Genomic DNA, 19643 nt, shown 5'->3' with positions numbered 1-19643 from the left:
TTTTCTAAATGATGTGACAATTAAGAAGAAGTATATGGGAATTTACAAGAAGTTTAATAAAAATGTGAATCGTGAACACCAAGTGAAAAATTAATTCTACCATACCATTGTTCTGATCTGGGATTATTTGATCATTCAGAATTTCCTGAAAAACGCATTTGTTAGGTCTTCAAATATTGCTAAAATACAGATCTGAACCTTCTAGCAGTCAAAGTGGAATCACCCTAGAATCAAGAAGATGAGCCATAACAACTTCGAAGAAATCTACGTGGGAATACATTCAAGATAAGTGCCAAAATTAATGACTTTTTTACAGTGACTTCATTATTTCCATTCTGACGATACAATCCACAGTCAATAACATTTTGACGTTGCCCAATATAGCGAACATATGCTGCGTGAGCAACATTATTAATTTGATTTCTACCCTACTTTGCAAGTGGCGGTATTGTTAGTACACGAATGCCAAACGCAAAGAAATAGACCAATATGGCTGAAACTTGGTGTGCGTTCTTTCCAAAGATGCTACCAACTAAACATACGCGTCGCTGGTGCCATCTCTCGGGCTCTGCATGGACTTCTCCAACGCCCCTCGTAAACGACTTTGATAAAGGGCAAATTGTTTTGGCCCGCCACATGATAACGAACATCTCGCGAAGGGAAAAGCTGGTCGACTGTTCGCATGCTATTGTTGTGAGTATCTATGGAAAATGGTTGAAAGACGGTGAATCCGCGAGTAGACAACTAGGTGATATCCGCACCTCATCACGGTGCGCAAAGTCCAGAGGATTGCGCGCTCTGTAAATTAGGAGAGTAGGCAACGTGTAGCACATACGATGAGAGAGAACAATGCTGATTAAGGCAAACGTCTTTCGGGGCACACTATTTAGCGCTCAACGCTGCAGCAGACGACCCCCATGTGTTCTCATGCTGAGCTATCGTTATCACCTTTACGATTGAATTAGGAGTGGGATCGTCGAAATTGTGCCTTGAGTCAATGTAAATGAGTCGCCCGGTCGGATAAACCACTTTTCTTACTACACCAGGTCGATGATCGTACCAGGATACGCCGTCATCCATGTGAATGGCTGGTCGGAAAGTGTATCATGCCACAGATACAGGCCGGTAGGGGCCTATGGGGGATATTCATCTGGAATTCCATGAGATTTATGGCAGTAAACGATGGCTTTATGGCAACTCTGGGCTACTTGAACACTACTGAGTCCTACTTTCATTCCTTCACACATAATTGTTTCGTGCCGCGCGGGATTAGCCGAGCAGTCTAGGGCGCCGCAGTCATGGACAGTGCGGCTGGTCCCGGCGGAGGTTCGAGTCCTCCCTCGGGCATGGCTGTGTGTGTTTGTCCTTAGGACAATTTAGATTAAGTAATGTGTAAGCTTAGGGACTGATGACCTTGGCAGTTAAGTCCCATAAGATTTCACACCCATTTGAACATAATTATTTCCTCGATGACGATGACATCTTACAGCAGTATAACTGTCCGTACACAAGCCCAGAATTGTACTAGAGTGGTGTGAGATACACGATAGTAAAGTCACATTGTTATTCGGCTACCAAAGTCGCCTTATCTTGATCCGATGAAACTTATCTGGAGCGCTATCGGGCGCCAGTTCTGCGTCCAAGAGCCATGACCTGTCATTATGGTAACTATGTGAGCTGTGCGTTGGCATTTGATGTCACCCCATAAACATACTAAGGACTTGTCGAATCAACGCTACGCAGAATCGTTTCTGCTTGCGTTCCAAAAGTGGACCAAACACTGTTAAGCTGTTGGTTGTTATCTTTTGACTCATTAACTTTGGCGTTTTGACACAGCATGTTTGTTATGTTGCCTGACCTGTTTTTGAGATCCGTGTTCTTTCATGCGTATTGTGATAGGGTGACCCATCTTTCCGGTAGAAACGAATCCGCTCCGACAGCTAACTTTATAAACTCGTAGGGTGTGCAACGTTTCGAATGGACCCCAGCAGATCTTTGATTTCGTTATCATTGCGATAGATCTATTTAACGTACCCTACAAATATGGTACAAGATATTCCGTCAACGAAGAGATCATTACACACGGAATTTGATCTCTGATTAGGGAAGGATGAAGAAGGAAATCTGACAAGTGCCCAGCGTTTACCGTAAGCGATTTAAGGAAATCACGTAAAACCTATATCTAGATGATCGGAATGGAATTTGAATCGGTGTGCTCCCGAATAATAAGTGGGGCCTGAACTCATGTGTTGCTTTTGCAGTGTACAGGTGACTTCCCCCTCAGTTGATCGGCATCTCCTGCGTGGTGTACAACCAGGTACCCATTTGTCCAGGAGACGGCTGTCTCCTTGTAACACCTATATCGATTAGAAGTAGGTTTATACTAAGCAACAGTGTATCTGTGATTATGAAGTGTTTGTTCTTTGTTACTTAAGGTCATTGATTTGCGACAGGAAATTTAATGTTTGTAATGTATATATGGAAAAAACTAAATAATGTATAAAATAATGAAATTTTATTATATATATATGTTTATAATGAAAACATTGTATATTGGAAACTGGTTCATGTAAAAGATGTAAGGAAGTCCCTTCGCAATGGAAGTGGCTTGGAGCAATGTAAAAGATGGTTTTGGCGGTCGAACTGGGCAGCCCCTTGGTGGGAACGGCACGCAGTCAGTGGCTAGTTGTTGTACGGTACACACCGAGGGTGCCAAGGGAGGCATTTGGAAGCCGTTTTGGAAGGAATTTTGCTTCGGATGTGGATTTGGCTGTTGCATGGTACTCTCGGCAATAATTGCTTTGAAAAATAAAAACCTAAACTATTCCAAGTGAGGCTAAGAATTAAATTTAGTTGAAATGAATCTTACTATTGAAATAATCACAAAGTTTGACTAGTGAGACAGTATCCGTTTATGAATCCCCACCATATTATTATCATATTACAAAGATAATTGGAATATTATTGTTACTAAAGAAATCTGATACATTTCTATAAATGGGAGTATAGACAGCGTAATTGTAGTATTATTTAATTTTATATGTGGTATTTATATGTCAGTTAAGTCAGAAGCTCCTTCATGTCCAACTTTAGTTCGGTGCTTCCTGAAGTAACATCTCAATATTGAGTCACGTAATGATAGTGATTGTAACTGTTATTATTATGAGTTGGGTACAATTTGATTTCTATGATTACTGGGTGGTGCATTAATAATAACTACTGCTATCCACAACTTAGACTGCCCTGTATTCGTGTCTATCCAGTGTGCTGTTCAAAGGGAGTCTTAATGAAAGTCATTATAACAACTAATATTCAATTTTCTTGAACGTAATATTTCAAATTAATGTGAATAATTGGGCTGGCGACCGATTTTTCTTTCGTATATTAACTTTACTACTTTCATTATACCCAAAGTAAAAACCTGATTAGTTTTTCTATTAATTACAAAATATTCAAAATTTCTGTCCGATACACTTTTATCCATTAGACAAACACGCGGTCGAAATTAAAAATTCTCCCAGAGGGTAAAACTAGTTTGTGTGACGACAGGGGACGAAAAGCAAGCGAATGTCATACCCTACCGAAAGTATATCCGCTATAGTCAGTGAGGTTTGGTTCAGGTTATCCTTCAATGATGGCTGAATACTTATGTGGCGTACCAGCAAAGCTGTAGATCTTTCACAGCAGTTTTGAAGGCGCACTCCAACAGGAAAATGCTAGCATGTAAGATGCGAAGAATTTAAGGATCTCTTGTTCAAATTTGAAACTCTTTCTCCTGATTGTCAGGGTCTAATATCAATGGTATGTGATTCATGAAAGGTATAGGTTATTGTTAGTCAGGGCCATTCTTTTGTAGGGATTATTGAAAGTCAGATTGCGTTGCGTTAAAAATATTGTGTGTCAGTTTAGTGTTGATCAGGATAAGTAAAGAGCGAAATGTCTGAGTACGTTCAGTTCTGCTCAGCTGTTTGAAAATCAAATAACGTAAGAGGTTTATCAGCACAGTAATTCATTAATTTTTCTAACGGGATGTTTCAAAGTATAAAATACACTCCGCCAAATACTGTACAGTGGCTTGCGACATGTGGTGTGTGTGTGTGTGTGTGTATGTGTGTGTGTGTGTGTGTGTGTGTGTGTGTGTAGAATACGAAAGTGATCCCAGAGGAACCAATTAATGTGGCTGGTAGCATCTAGGATGTGTGATCAGTTACCGTGCATTCACTTTAATGCGACAGAAAGTGTATTACTTCGTTTTCTGTCTTGTTTCAAATTTGTTGTTCATTTTACACGATAAGCAACTTGTACAGTACCCCTTCGATTTTTTGGGTACTGTATCTCAAATAGGTTGTTTTCCTCTTTCTGTGAGACTTTTATTCTGCAGAATCAGATTAGTTCACTGGACTGCCTCTCGCCAACGTAACGGCGAAAGGCGTTTACCCGCTCCAGTCTCTGCTCTCAAGAGTTCTAGTAAATCCGCGTAATACAATTTAGTCGAAAAGCGGGAAACAAATTTAGGCAAAAGCAAACGAAAGCTTTAATGGCTGGGGACCACGGGGGACTGTTGATCCTATAAACTGGAAAGCTTTTTGCACTAGCGCCCATTCCGTACCTTCGCCGATGAGTTAGGGAAGTAGTGTCGCAAATCAGCTGTTCGCATTGGATGACTGTTTACGTCGCACTACATTGGAGAGGCTAGTAGGCTTAACGTCCCGTGAGCAACTGATCTTCATTCAGAGTGCTGTATACCCTCACACCGAAATACATTGCTAACACGCGATGGATTCAACATCGAACGCTGGCAAACAATATAATTATCTGAGAAACGCTGGCTTTCACTAGTCCAATTTTTTTGTGGTGGAATTACGTTGATGAAAATTCTGACGTGCGGAAGGAATCGAAATGTACAACTGTACATTGAGAGTCTAAATCAGTAGCGTGTGGCCTCTCATTTTGACCTGATGGTGACGAACACTCGACACAGGATAAATCCTTCAAGACGGGAAAGGATTCTGGAGCAGATCTTATCTACTACCACTGAACAGTAGTTCACAAATTACGGAGGTTGATCGAAATGTCTTTTAAAGTCTTAAGTGCTGTTAGACTGCGCTCTAAATCCACTCAGGAGAGTTGAGATATGGGGTGAGTGCTCACAGGCGAGATAAATTAAATGTACTGAAACGAAATGTAGATGAAATCAGTGAAGATGCAGTGACGTAAGATGATATCTGTAAGACCTTTTCAGACATGCTGAATCTGCTCTGTAATGAATCATTGCATCTTCTTTGCTTTCATACCTATTGATCCAATTATTTCAATGCAGTGGATTGAATCCATTTCATGTAAAATCCATCTAAGCCGTTCATCTTAAATGTTTCCGGAACCTTTCAATAAAAAATGGTTCAAATGGCTCTGAGCACTATGGGACTTAACTACTGAGGTCATCAGTCCCCTAGAACTTAGAACTACTTAAACCTAACTAACCTAAGGACATCACATACATCCATGCCCGAGTCAGGATTCGAACCTGCGACCGTAGTGGTCACGCGGTTCCAAACTGACGCGCTTAGAACCGCACGGCCACACCGGCCGGCAACCTTTTAATATATCGTCATTTTGTTTTCACCGAGATGAATTACGAGATAGTCCTTCTAAACTAGGTATAGTCTCTTTTCATGAATACACACAAAAAAAAAGGTTTTCCTTCACCTCGGTTCCGAGAGTTACGGAACCTGTACAGAAAATTGAAATAGAAATCAACATAAGCATCATTTCCGCATTTTTTATTGCTCATGAAAACCACACATTGCATATTGTACCACCATACAGCGAGACCTTCAAAGGTGGTGGTTCAGATTGCTGTACACGCCGGTACCTCTAATACCCAATAGCACGTCCTCTTGCATTGATGCATGCCTGTATTCGTCGTGGCATATTATCCACAACTTCATCAGGGCACTGTAGGTCCAGATTGTCCCACTCCTCAAAGGCGATTCGGTGTAGATCCCTCGGAGCGGTTGGTGGTCACGTCGTCTATAAACAGCCCTGTTCGATATGGTTCATGTCTGGAGAATATGCTGGCCACCCTAGTCGAGCGATGTTGTTACCTTGAAGGAAGTCATTCACAAGATGTGCACGATGGGGGCGCGAATTGTCGTCCATGAAGATGAATGCCTCGCCAATATACTGCCAATATGGTTGCACTATAGGTCGGAGGATGACATTCACTTATCGTACAGCCATTACGGCTCCTTCCATGGACCACCAGCGGCGTACGTCGGCCCTACTTGATGCCACCCCAAAATACCAGGGAACTTCCACCTTACTGCACTCGCTGGACAGTGTGTCTCAGGCGTTCAGCGTGACCGGGTTGCCTCCAAACACATCTCCAACGAGTGTCTTGTTGAAGGCATATGCGACACTGATCGGTGAAGAGAAAGTGATGTCAATCCTGAGCGATCCATTCGGCTTGTTGTTGGGCCCATCCGCATCGCGCTGCATGGTGCCATGAAGTTGCGCATCATGCAGCCTATTGAGTCGTAACACGACGTCCTGTGGCTGCACGTAAAGCATTATTCAACATGGTGGCGTTGCTGTCAGGCTTCCTCCGAGCCACAATCGGTAGGTAGCGGTCATCCACTGCAGTAGTAGCTCTTGGGCGGCCTGAGCGAGGCATGCCATCGACAGTTCCTGTCTCTCTGTATCTCCTCCATGTCCTAACAACATCGCTTTGGTTCACTCAGAGCCGCCTGGACACTTCCCTTGCTGAGAGCATTTTCTGGCACAAAGTAACAAAAAAAAATGGTTCAAATGGCTCTGAGCACTATGGGACTTAACATCTATGGTCATCAGCCCCCTAGAACTTAGAACTACTTAAACCTAACTAATCTAAGGACATCACACAACAAGGTAACAATGCGGACGCAATTGAACCATGGTATTGACCGTCTAGGCATGGTTGAACTACAGACAACACGAGCCGTCTACCTCCTTCCTGGTGGAATGACTGGAACTGATCAGTTCCGTCTAATAGGCGCTGCTCACGCGTGGTTGTTTACATCTTTGGGCGGGTTTAGTGACGTCTCTGAACAGTCAAAGGGATTGAGTCTGTGATACAATATCCACAGTCGACGTCTATCTTCAGGATTTTTGTGAAACGGAGTGATGCAAAACTTTTTTTATGTGTGTATTATGTCTGTATCGTTATGTGTGTCGAGAGCTGATTAGTTTGAAAAAATAAATGTGTTTCACAAGTGAAGAGAAACTAGATATGCTACTTATTTATATATAATCCAGAAGGAACTAACAGTTAAGTCTAATGCACAAATAATCTTGAGAGACGGCATCCAAGAAGAACGACAATTCGACGAATTTGAAAAAGATAATCATTTGTAGGGCATTCTATTGAGGCGTAGCGCCGTATACCGATCCTGCCTTCGAGGCTGTTAAGTGGGAGATGTGTCTCAGAGCTGGATAGTGACAGACGGTGACGCGAGACTGGACGCGCACGTAGTTTATGTATCAGCCAATAGAGAACAATATTGGATAGGGGACTGATTTAGTTTCGATTGTGCCCACTAGAGTGCACTAAAGTAATAGAATGTTTTTCATAAACTGTTCTAGTATTTTCATAAAGTTTTATTATGTCTTTTTGCGTATGTAAAATTTTATAAATGTGTTTTAGCAGTATGAATAATGCGTGAGTGTGGTGTAATGTTAATATGAAGATAGTTGTTTAATGAGTTATGTAGTGGGATTTAATGTCGAAACATTTCGAAGAAGCATGGATGTGGACAAAGGGGATTTTTGTAGAATAGATTTGTAAAGTAAGTTTATAGTAAAGGGAAATTTAATTCAGGTATAAATAACAATTGTAATTAACTTTATGCATAAACAAAACTCCAGCATATTAGAAGTGCAGTCGTTAGGTTTACTGTTGTGCGATTGGTTATTGATGAAAAGCGCGGATTGACGCGGGAGAATGTTGTTTTGCTATTGGCTGTTGAGTAAACTGACCAATAGTAAAGTAATATTCTTCGCGCGCCTTTGTCTGATGGTAGAGAAGACGTAGAGTATTCTAGAGAAGAGTCGGAGCCTGCCTATGAGACAGTTCGGACGTGTGTAGTAGTAGTTCCGATGGAAATGATAAGTTGGCGGATCTAGCAGTGTTTCATACATCAAAAGTGTTGTAAATTGGCGGCATAATTATTCCGATGGGTGTGTAGAAATTTCGGAATTTCTGAGTGAATTTTGTGACGAGGAAAGTCATAAATTCCGCGTGGCGTATTGAGCAAGTCGGTGACTAAAAACTGTGACTACATAAGGTATCGACAGACTTAATGCTTGGCGAGCATTCTGAATCAAGAACAATCCGTATTTTTGTAGCTGTTACGTTTTCGGTAAATGCAACACCATAAACTTGCTAACGTGAGTGAAAGGGATTGTGAGTGACTGTGTTAAGACTAGCACGGGCTTGGCAGAGATACTTGTTCACCTAAGTTTCAGAATATATTAATTAAGGACAAAATTTCCAATCTTTAATTTCGTGTGAAAACTTTCTCCCGAATCGTAGATTAGTGACTTTAATTGCAGCCTGGTTCACGTCGAAGTACAGTAGGTTTCGCTCGGCTTTCCTACAGATGATATGCTGAGACAAAGGTCACAGGTAGGTGCGGGTTCGTCGTAAAGGGACGGAAAGAACCGCGCCGCCGCAGTATCACTATGCTGATGTAATTGTCCTGCAAAGAGCGGAATGAACGAAATAGACCTTCTGTCAACTGTTGCTCATACCTCATATGTTGGCTCCAGTGAAACTGCGAGTACCTCTGGTTGTTGTCAGCGTTTTGCACGCAGACAGCTCCCATCAGCACTAGGTTAACCCACGGGATACCAGAATGCAAATGGAATTCTGTCGTTCGGTTCTGTTGCGACATCAGGCCAAAAGATTCTTGCTTCAAAGAATTTTCTTTACCAATGAAGCTATCTTTACAAATCAATGAAAGCTGAATGCAGGCGATATGCATTGTTGGGTTGCTGAGAACCCGCACTGCCTAATGCAGATTGAACACCAGTGGCAATTTTAGCGACCTCCTCTTGTTACGCCCAATTGATTGACCGTTAATTGCAATAAATACTCATTGGGTAAAAAATTCTCTTGTAGGTCTGGAAACCTGATAGGTTGGCGTGTTTCTTGAATAACATAGACGACAACCTGATTCGTATGTAATTTTCATATTTAATAGTCCTAGATGCGTTGCTGCCATCAATTACAACGTTCACTCAGCGAAATACATTCCATTTCTACGCATCCCTCCTTCCTTCCTTCCCGCCAGAAACACACACGCACACACACACACACACACAGTAAACATCGTTCCACAGTACATCAGCAAAGACATAGTCATACTAAGATCGAAACATAGAACATTAAACCGGAAATAAATCATAGAAAATGAAATTCACTCAACAGCACACTAGAACAGCTATGATAACATATATTCACATAAACGAAAATGTATCTTTTTGTAGTACAGTAATTTTATGAAATTTGTTTTTTAATCACAGGGGTTCAATTTCGCAAGATTTTTACAAAATAATTATTCTTCATATTTCTCTTTTTAATTAGGCATTTTTAGTTTGTGGAAAGAGTTTAGTATCAAGTATCAGATTTTAAATGAATTTTTCCAGTGTGATTTTTTTTAGATAAATTAATTTTATAGATGTCAGAGAAAATTTTATATTTGTGTTAGCACGACATGTACTACTATACAGGCGAAGTTTAAAACATCTCAAACAAGATCGAAAAAAGGATAAGATCGTAAATTTGAGAATACACAAGGCCCAAACGGCTTATTGCACGTTGCACACCCTCCGAGAGGTTAGCTCTCATTCCACTGCAAGAAGAAGTCTCGCAGGCATGCACAATGTTTACAAATTTGAAAAGTAGAACATGCAGTAAAACAAGTGTTTACGAAATTCCATCGTAGGTTTCTGTGGCCTGAATAGTTGAAGTCCGGTAAAAGGAGGTGTCTGGTGTGCGCTGAGTTGGAGGGTGGTGTCCGATGGTTCTTCATACTGCTGATGTTCTTGATGATTTTTTAGGAGCGGACACAGTTCCCAGGGTATTTCCTAGAACACTTCGCAGTGTATCAGCTTCAGAATCCAAAGTTCCCTAATCCCATATGTGAAATATTTCATGAGAAAATTGCAAGATAAACAAGGCTCTCAGAATCTGAATTAAAAAAAAACAAAAAACCGAGAAAAACCTCAGAATGACTTCTTAACTGATTTGAAGTTAAGTGAAAAAAATACTTGGCAAATCCTTAGGCAAAAGCAAATACTAACTCATCTTGAAAAACAGAATTTGGAAAAGGTTATGTCTAACAAAAAAAAAAGGTTTTGTCAGATGCAGTTATGATGTTGAATTTTGTACAAATACTAAGTAGCAATATTAATGATAAAATACTTATACTAAGACAAAAACTGTAAAGCAAATATTAACATATTAGAGGTAAGAAGACTAAAACTGACACTCAACAATCAGTAAATTTTAACTTGGATGCAGAAAATAATAAGATAAATGATTTTCTCTCCTGTACACTTGACTTCTCAAAGTTACTCAATTTTTTGAAAGTTAATACTATACTGAAAACAGTCGTTTCTGTTATCTTCATCATAACTGTAAAATTCGATACCACTTGCAATATTGTAGATTACGATATCAATTTCACTACCAAAACGTGCGGTAGCATATCTCAGAAGCAACTCGTCTGTGCCTTTTTGGCACTTCCATGGCTTAGAATACTATTTTACACTGTCAATAGTCTATGAAATACTGTGTGCAGCATAGACACTACTAAATCGTCAAAGTATTTGATAAAGTTCTGTGTGCTGCATCAGCACTACTTAGTTCCAGGATACTAGATTATGTGTATAGTAGTTCGAATATAAGTCTGGCGTGCTAACATGGCACATGGCATACAGCAAAATCAATTACGTAACTGTAAGTTCTTTGTGATAATTTAAGTTCAAGTCCAATTGTGGATACCGTGTAGTGGGTTTAAACACGCAGCTAAGTTCACTATCAATATTTTGAAGCACTATGGTGAATGTCCATAGAACATACCATGTAACTTACACTTATAGCACAAAAATGATAATGGAAAATGTCCTACCCAGATCATGGAGTTGTCTGAAATTTACATACCATATCTGGTTGAAAATACAATTAAAGCTAGATAGAACTGGAAAATGTCCAGTTAGGTAACATACAAAATATATTATGTATCAAATTTTGGGAATCAAGTGCCCACAGATTTCAATAACTTTCCTGATATCTTTTACACATTTCGGTGAAGATAGGATTTGTTTCTTTCAGTGTTCTGTGTCATACACATTTATGTAAAATTGCGTGGTGTGTTCTGCACTGTTTACAAGTAGCTGAAAGACAAGGAATAGTATACATATATTACTAGTTATCAGACAGTATTTTCTAAAATGTTATGCAATGTTTATGGGGTGTGGGTATACTATTCGATTGCAAAGTAATCATTGTACCTGTAGTATCTTTCAAGAATAAATTTCATACTCATAGTTGGTTAGATAAACAACAAAACATCAAATAAAGTATGTAATAGCACTAAGATATTTACAAGGCAGTGTGTGGGATAGGGTTGCGTTGTAACACTTAAAAACTTCAATTTCTCTACAGATAAATGTTGATTATTACGTGTTTCAATAAGTCACTGTATGGTTGTATCACTCGGTGTACATCAAGCAAAAGAACAATTCAGTATGAGTCTCCCATCTGGGGTACAATGTTTCAAAACTTAATATATACCTCATCATGTTTTCAGAAAAGTACAAAACAACTCGCACCTCTCATAAGATTTTCTGACATAGCAACGAAACAGTTATATGTCTCAAGTGTATAGTTTGAGTCAATAAGTAGTTCAATTCATATAGCCTTTTGAGTACTGAATACATCAACCATCAAGTGTTCAGATGTGTCATCCTGACTTACTTGTATGGTTCAGTGTAAGTATAAAAAAATTTAATAAGTTCAGAAATAAACAGTTCTCACTTCTCATTACCTTTCGACAGTGTACAAGTATGTAGTGGTGTTTAGGTAAAGTTGTTAATTCACTAAAAAATTCTCCAATTTAATTCCTATTTTCAAGTGTCATGTTCCACACGTTAATTTCCTACAAGATGCTTAAACACCTTTCATTGTACAGATTACTGACATGTTGCCTAATTACAAAACCTGTTACACTTCACATGGAATTAACCATTCTGCATAAATGTTGTTGGTGTTGTGGTGTTCAGTCTTGAGACAGGTTTGATGCAGCTCTCCATGCTACTCTATCCTGTGCAAGCTTCATCTCCCAGTAACTACTGCAACTTACATCCTTCAGAATCTGCTTAGTGTATTCATCTCTTGGTCTCCCTCTACGATTTTTACCCTCCACGCTGCCCTCCAATACTAAATTGGTGATCCCTTGATGCCTGAGAACATGTCCTACCAACCGATCCCTTCTTCTAGTCAAGTTGTGCCACAAATTTCTCTTCTCCCCAATTCTATTCAATACCTCCTCATTAGTTATGTGATCTACCCATCTAATCTTCAGTATTCTTCTGTAGCACCTCATTTCAAAAGCTTCTATTCTCTTCTTGTCCAAACTATTTATCGTCCATGTTTCACTTCCATACATGGCTACATTCCATACAAATACTTTCAGAAACGACTTCCTGACACTTAAATCTATATTCAATGTGAACAAATTTCTCTTCTTCAGAAATGCTTTCTTTTGCTTTTGTTGATGTTCATCTTATATCCTTCTTTCAAGATACTATCCATTCCGTTCAACTGCTCTTCCAAGTCTTTTGCTGTCTCTGACAGAATTACAATGTCATCGGCGAACCTCAAAGTATTTATTTATTCTCCACGGATTTTAATACCTACTCCGAATTTTTCTTTTGTTTCCTTCACCGCTTGCTCAATATACAGATTGAATAACATCGGGGAGAGGCTGCAACCCTGTCTCACTCCCTTCCCAACCACTGCTTCCCTTTCATGTCCCTCGACTCTTATAACTGCCATCTGGTTTCTGTACAAATTGTAAACAGCCTTTCTCTCCCTGTATTTTACCCCTGCCACCTTTAGAATTTGAAAGAGAGAATTCCAGTCAACATTGTCAAAAGCTTTCTCTAAGTCTACAAATCTAGCTTCTAAGATAATTCGTAGGGTCAGTATTGCCTCACGTGTTCCAATATTTCTACGGAATCCAAACTGATCTTCCCCGAGGTCGGCTTCTACTAGTTTTTCCATTCGTCTGTAAAGAATTTGTGTTAGTATTTTGCAGCCGTGACTTATTAAACTGACAGTTCGGTAATTTTCACATCTGTCAGCACCTGCTTTCTTTGGGATTGGAATTATTATATTCTTCTTGAAGTCTGAGGGTATTTCGCCTGTCTCATATATCTTGCTCACCAGATGGTAGAGTTTTGTCAGGACTGGCTCTCCCAAGGCGGTCATTAGTTCTAATCGAATGTTGTCTACTACAGGGGCCTTGTTTCGACTCAGGTCTTTCAGTGCTCTGTCAAACTCTTCACGCAGTATCATATCTCCCATTTCATCTTCATCTACATCCTCTTCCATTTCCATAATATTGTCCTCAAGTACATCACACTTGTATAGACCCTCTATATACTCCTTCCACCTTTCTGCTTTCTCTTCTTTGCTTAGAACTGGGTTTCCATCTGAGCTCTTGATATTCATACAAGTGGTTCTCTTTTCTCCAAAGGTCTCTTTAATTTTCCTGTAGGCAGTATCTATCTTACCCCTAGTGAGACAAGCCTCTACGTCCTTACATTTGTCCTCTAGCCATCCCTGCTTAGCCATTTTGCACTTCCTGTCGATCTCATTTTTGAGACGTTTGTATTCTTTTTTACCTGCTTCATTTACTGCATTTTTGTATTTTCTCCTTTCATCAATTAAATTCATTATCTCTTCTGTTACCCAAGGATTTCTAGCAGCCCTCGCCTTTTTACCTACTTGATCCTCTGCTGCCTTCACTACTTCATCCCTCAAAGCTACCCATTCTTCTTCTACTGTATTTTTCCCCCATTCCTGTCAACTGTTCCCTTATGCTCTCCTTGAAACTCTGTACAACCTCTGGTTCTTTCAGTTTATCCAGGTCCCATCTCCTTAAATTCCCACCTTTCTGCAGTTTCTTCAGTTTTAGTCTACAGTTCATAACCAATAGATTTTGGTCAGTGTCCACATCTGCCCCTGGAAATGTCTTACAATTTAAAACCTGGTTCCTAAATCTCTGTATTACAATTATATAATCTATCTGAAACCTGTTAGCATCTCTAGGCTTCTTCCATGTATACAACCTTCTTTTATGATTCTTGAACCAAGTGTTAGCTATGATTAAGTTATGGTCTGTGCAAAATTCTACCAGGCGGCTTCCTCTTTCATTTCTTCCCCCTAATCCATATTCACGTACTACGTTTCCTTCTCTCCCTTTTCCTACTACCGAATTACAGTCACCCATGACTATTAAATTTTCGTCTCCCTTCACAATCTGAATAATTTCTTTTATTTCATCATACATTTCTACAATTTCTTCGTCATCTGCAGAGCTAGTTGGCATATAAACTTGTACTACTGTGGTACGCGTGGGCTTCGTGTCTATCTAGGCCACAATAATGCGTTCACTATGCTGTTTGTAGTAGCTTACCCGCACTCCTATTTTTTTATTCATTATTAAACCTACTTCTGCATTACCCCTATTTGATTTTGTATTTATAACCCTGTATTCGCCTGACCAAAAGTCTTATTCCTCCTGCCACCGAACTTCACTAATTCCCACTATATCTAACTTTAACCTATCCATTTCCCTTTTTAAATTTTCTAACCTACCTGCCCGATTAAGGGATCTGACATTCCACGCTCCGATCCGTAGAACGCCAGTTTTCTTTCTCCTGATAACGACGTCCTCCTGAGTAGTTACCGCTCGGAGATCCGAATGGGGGACTATTTTACCGGAATATTTTACCCAAGAGGACGCCATCATCATTTAACCATACAGTAAAGCTGCATGCCCTCGGGAAAAATTACGGCCGTAGTTTCCCCTTGCTTTCAGCCGTTCGCAGTACCAGCACAGCAAGGCTGTTTTGGTTAGTGTTACAAGGCCAGATCAGTCAATCATCCAGACTGTTGCCCTTGAAACCACTGAAAAGGCTGCTGCCCCTCTTCAGGAACCACAAGTTTGTCTGGCCTCTCAACAGATACCCCTCCGCTGTGGTTGCACCTACGGTACGGCTATTGTATCGCTGATTCACGCAAGCCTCCCCACCGACGGCAAGGTCCATGGTTCATGGGGGGGTCTGCATAAATATAACTGAGTATTTACTTGCGTCTGTTGCTTCAAATCAAATACAACTTGCATTACAAACCTGTCTGGCTATGAGTGTCTTTCATAAACTTTCTCCATATTATGATAAGACGGGTTCCCTAAGCAGTCCCCACCTAACATCATTCTCCTCACTATATGAGTAATACATCAATACTTCATTAACTAAATAAAATATATCATCATTACATGAACACAATAACTTCACCTCATATCCTCATCATATCAACTCATTACTCCACTAAATGCTCCATAATAATAATCACCTAAGAAAAATCACTTGCTTCATATTACACAATAGATCAACCTCACAAAACAACACCACATAGCAACAGACCTCACAACTGATATAGCTCTTCCTCTAACAGTAGAAACAGACATTACACTATTTACATGTTTTATTACTTTACTGTACATAATCATTGCATTGCTTGCACAACTCATTACTATATACAATCATATTATTTCAACTTAAGGGCCAGAAAGGTAATACTGCCTGCAATCACTTCATTACTTTCAAATACACTTCACTAGGCAACTGTACTTTTACTTGTTACATTATACAGACTCCTTGAAAACTACTGCATGACACTAAATATCTCAGGTGTACTCTTCTAGTAATATATATATATATACTTCCTCAGAATTTACCGAAAGTTGTGTATACACTGTTCACTAATCGCTTCACTCCAGCAATTATGCGACCGTTTACACTTTCATGTTTACTAGTTACTCAGGGTGTTCAACATAATTTAATATACTTGTACCTTTTATAAAATTCCATTACCATGCCTTTTTGGTATAATCAAAAAACTTTCTTTTCTCTACAAACAGAAAAACATGCTGCTGCAGTACTTATGCACTCAGAAAATAATCAAAAAGGTGTTAACTATCTGAATTTTACATAATCAGTGTTGTTTAGGTTTTATGTTTCTGTTTACTGTCAAAAATGACTGTTCACCAAGGTTTCTGCGCAAAATGTATGTGTTACTCACTCAAAATGTTAACCATAGTAATGACAGGACAGGAAGAATAGTAAGTGGCATCACGACTGAAGTGTCCGAGACAGATCTTGGGACCCCCTACTTATCTTTGGCAAATTTTGAAATCTAAATTTTTTGGATGTAAGGTCTCAAGGCAGTAATATTTCTCAAACCTAGGAGTTTCCTGGGCTTAGGGTATACAAGTCTGTATGCATTGGGGTGGGGGATTTCAACTGCTTCAAAGGGTCCAATGTAAATATAGAAGAATTTCTTGAGTTCAGAAGTGAGTAATTTTTATTGTTTGTGGATCTTAACAAGGACCAAGTCACCAAAATTTATCTGAGTGTTATTTTTATTCTGTTGTTATATCTCTTTTTCCTACCGTCACCTTGTTTCTTCATTATGTTTCTAACAATTTCTTCTCTTTCCTGGGCCGAAATGGGTTTGGAAATTTATAGATTTCTTTATGAAATTTGGTGGCTTCATATTAAAAATAACTTTGAAAAGGAAAATCCTGCAGTTGCACATTTTAATTTGGAACAGCTTCAAAGTCTGCACTGTGTTCAATCCAGGATGTATATTTATGGCTACAGTATATTCTACACAATCTCCCAATCTCTCACATGCTTCTCTCTGCTTTGTTACCGGACGGATTATAGGCAGATATTAAAATGTGTTAAATTTTTTTACTATAGGGATATACTTATCTTCAACTTTTAATGCATGGCTAGTGGCTTTCCTAATAGGGCAGAGTTTAATAAATTTCAAGAAAATTTCTAGCATCACCATAATGTAATTGTATACTCCTTTTGATGTGGGGAGGGGTCCATAAAGATTGACAGCCTCAAGACTTAATGGTTTTCAGGTAAAATATTCTGCATCAAACCTGACTAGTTTGGTTACTCATCTTTACTCTTTGGCATGTGTCACAACTAGCAGCAATTTTCTTAACATGTTTCGAGATACTATAAAAATAAATGTTTCCCTGTAATTTTTGTAAACATTTTTGTGCACTAAAACGTCCATAGCTTTCATGAGTGTAGCTAAGTAATTTTTCAATAAACTGTTCTGGCCAGCATAATCTCCCAACATCCGAGTCTTTTTGGGTTCTATATAACAGTGTATCTTTGTGTGCTTTGTAGAATTTTGCAGCTTTATCTTCACCTTGCTTTCCTTATAGGCTCTTAACTAGTTTCCAATTGTTATCATGGTTTTGGTTCCTCCTGATGTCATCACAAATTGCTTTAATAATTTTCCCGCCCCTTACTCCTTTCACGTACATAAGTGTAAACTCTTTCTGTTCCTCTTGGTCATGAATTATTTGGTCATTACCTACAGGTAATCGAGATAACGCATCTGCAGTTTTGTTATCTGAACTTTTGATGTACCTAATTTCATAATCAAATTGTTGGAGAGAGATTGCCCATCTGATCAACCGCTTGTGACACAACCTACGTTCTTGCAAGTAACTCAGTGCATTATGGTCAGAAAGCACTATTACTTTGTGGTCTAGAAGGTAAGTCCTAAATTTTGTAGCAGCCCAATGTATGGCAAGTAGTTCCTTTTCAGCCACTCTGTATTTACGGTGATGTTTTAATAGGATTCTACTTGCAAATGCTGTGGCACAACACTTTCTTACTCCATTTTCTTCATGTATTTGAAATAAATGAGCTCCTAAGCCATAATCACTTGAGTCACAACATAAACAAAATGGTAGAGAAAAGTCTGATCTAAATAGGATCCTACGGTTGCATAGGGTTTGTTTGATCTTTTCAAAAGCTTCCTGACAATTTTGATCTTATTTCCAAATTATATTTTTCTTAAGTAGGTTACTGAGGCAAGGTGCATTTAATACTTGGTTGCCTAAAAATTTTCGGTAAAATCCTACTAAACGAAAAAATGATTTCAGTTGTTTCCTATTCCTTTGGGCTGGTAACATGGCAATGGCTTCTGTTTTTCAGGATTAGGCAGAATACCTTCTTCAGAAATGTAATGACCTAAAAATTTTATTTCGTTCATTCCAAAATTGCATTTTTCTAGTTTTAAAGTTATACCCCCTTACCTTAATTTTGAAATAAATTCCTTTAACAACCAATAATGATCATCCCAATTTAAGTTATATACCAAAAGGTCATCTACATAGATAGCTAATTTAGATCTAAGTTAGATATGAGTTCTTCATACAGTACACTTTCCAGTGCCCTAATGAATTCAGCCAATAATACAGTTAAGCCAAATGGAAAAACCTTGTACTGATAACAATTACCATTGTACAAGAAAGCAGTAGATTTTGTAGATCCTGGAGACAGAGGTATTTTTGATGAAAACCTGATGTTAAATCTAGGGTACTCATTAGTTTTACAGTCTTGGGATTATATAAGAGCTCATCCATATTTTCAGGGTGGTTATTTTCTCTTTGTAAGTACTTGTTCAACAGCTGAGAGTCCAGAACAATTCTAACACCCCACATCTCTTAGAAATAATGACTACCGGGTTGTTGTATTCACTTTTACTCCTTTCTATGTTCCCAAATCTTTCGAGTTTTTGTAACTCTTTTTCTACTGCTTCTCTCTTAGAAATTGAAACATCATATGGTTTTCTAAAACATGGGGTATGAGGTTTCATCCTAAGGTCAATTCAAAATTCTTAACTATTCCTGGTACATCACTAAAAACATAATATTACTCATAAAGTAAGGACTTAAGTTCACTTTTCTGTCCATCATCTAAACCGTTTGCATTTGTGACTTTTTCATTAACAGTTGGTCTGATGTCACCATATATACCTCACAACCCAACACACTTTGTCGTAAAAACTTTCTCTTCAATGCAATTTAATTTATTTGTCTTACCTTTTAATGGTGTGTCCCCTTCTTGCAAGAAAGTTGTTTGTGCAATTTTATCATTATGGCCTCAAACAGAGATTTCTCTTTCCAGTTAATTACTGCATTTGTTTTATGTAGCCAAACAACCACTAAAATTACATGTTCATTCAAATCCTCTATGACAAGAAACCCTGGGTGAATGTAATATCACTACTTTGGAAAGATATGTAAGCCTGGACTTTAATTTGTTTATTGTATGTGCCAGTTTCTCCTCTAACCTTGGCTCCCACAATGGGTACTTCTACATAGTTAGGATTTTGCCTGAATTCTGTACTCAAAGTTTTTGAAATGCCTGAAATCTGACTACCACTATCCAAAAGGCATCTCCCTTCCCAGTTCCAAATTTTTAGATTAATG

Source organism: Schistocerca cancellata, chromosome 4, assembly GCF_023864275.1.
Source record: "Schistocerca cancellata isolate TAMUIC-IGC-003103 chromosome 4, iqSchCanc2.1, whole genome shotgun sequence".
In the NCBI taxonomy this organism is placed as follows: Eukaryota; Metazoa; Arthropoda; class Insecta; order Orthoptera; family Acrididae; genus Schistocerca; species Schistocerca cancellata.
The sequence above is the reverse complement of the archived record's forward strand: the minus strand, read 5'-3'. Positions refer to the sequence as shown.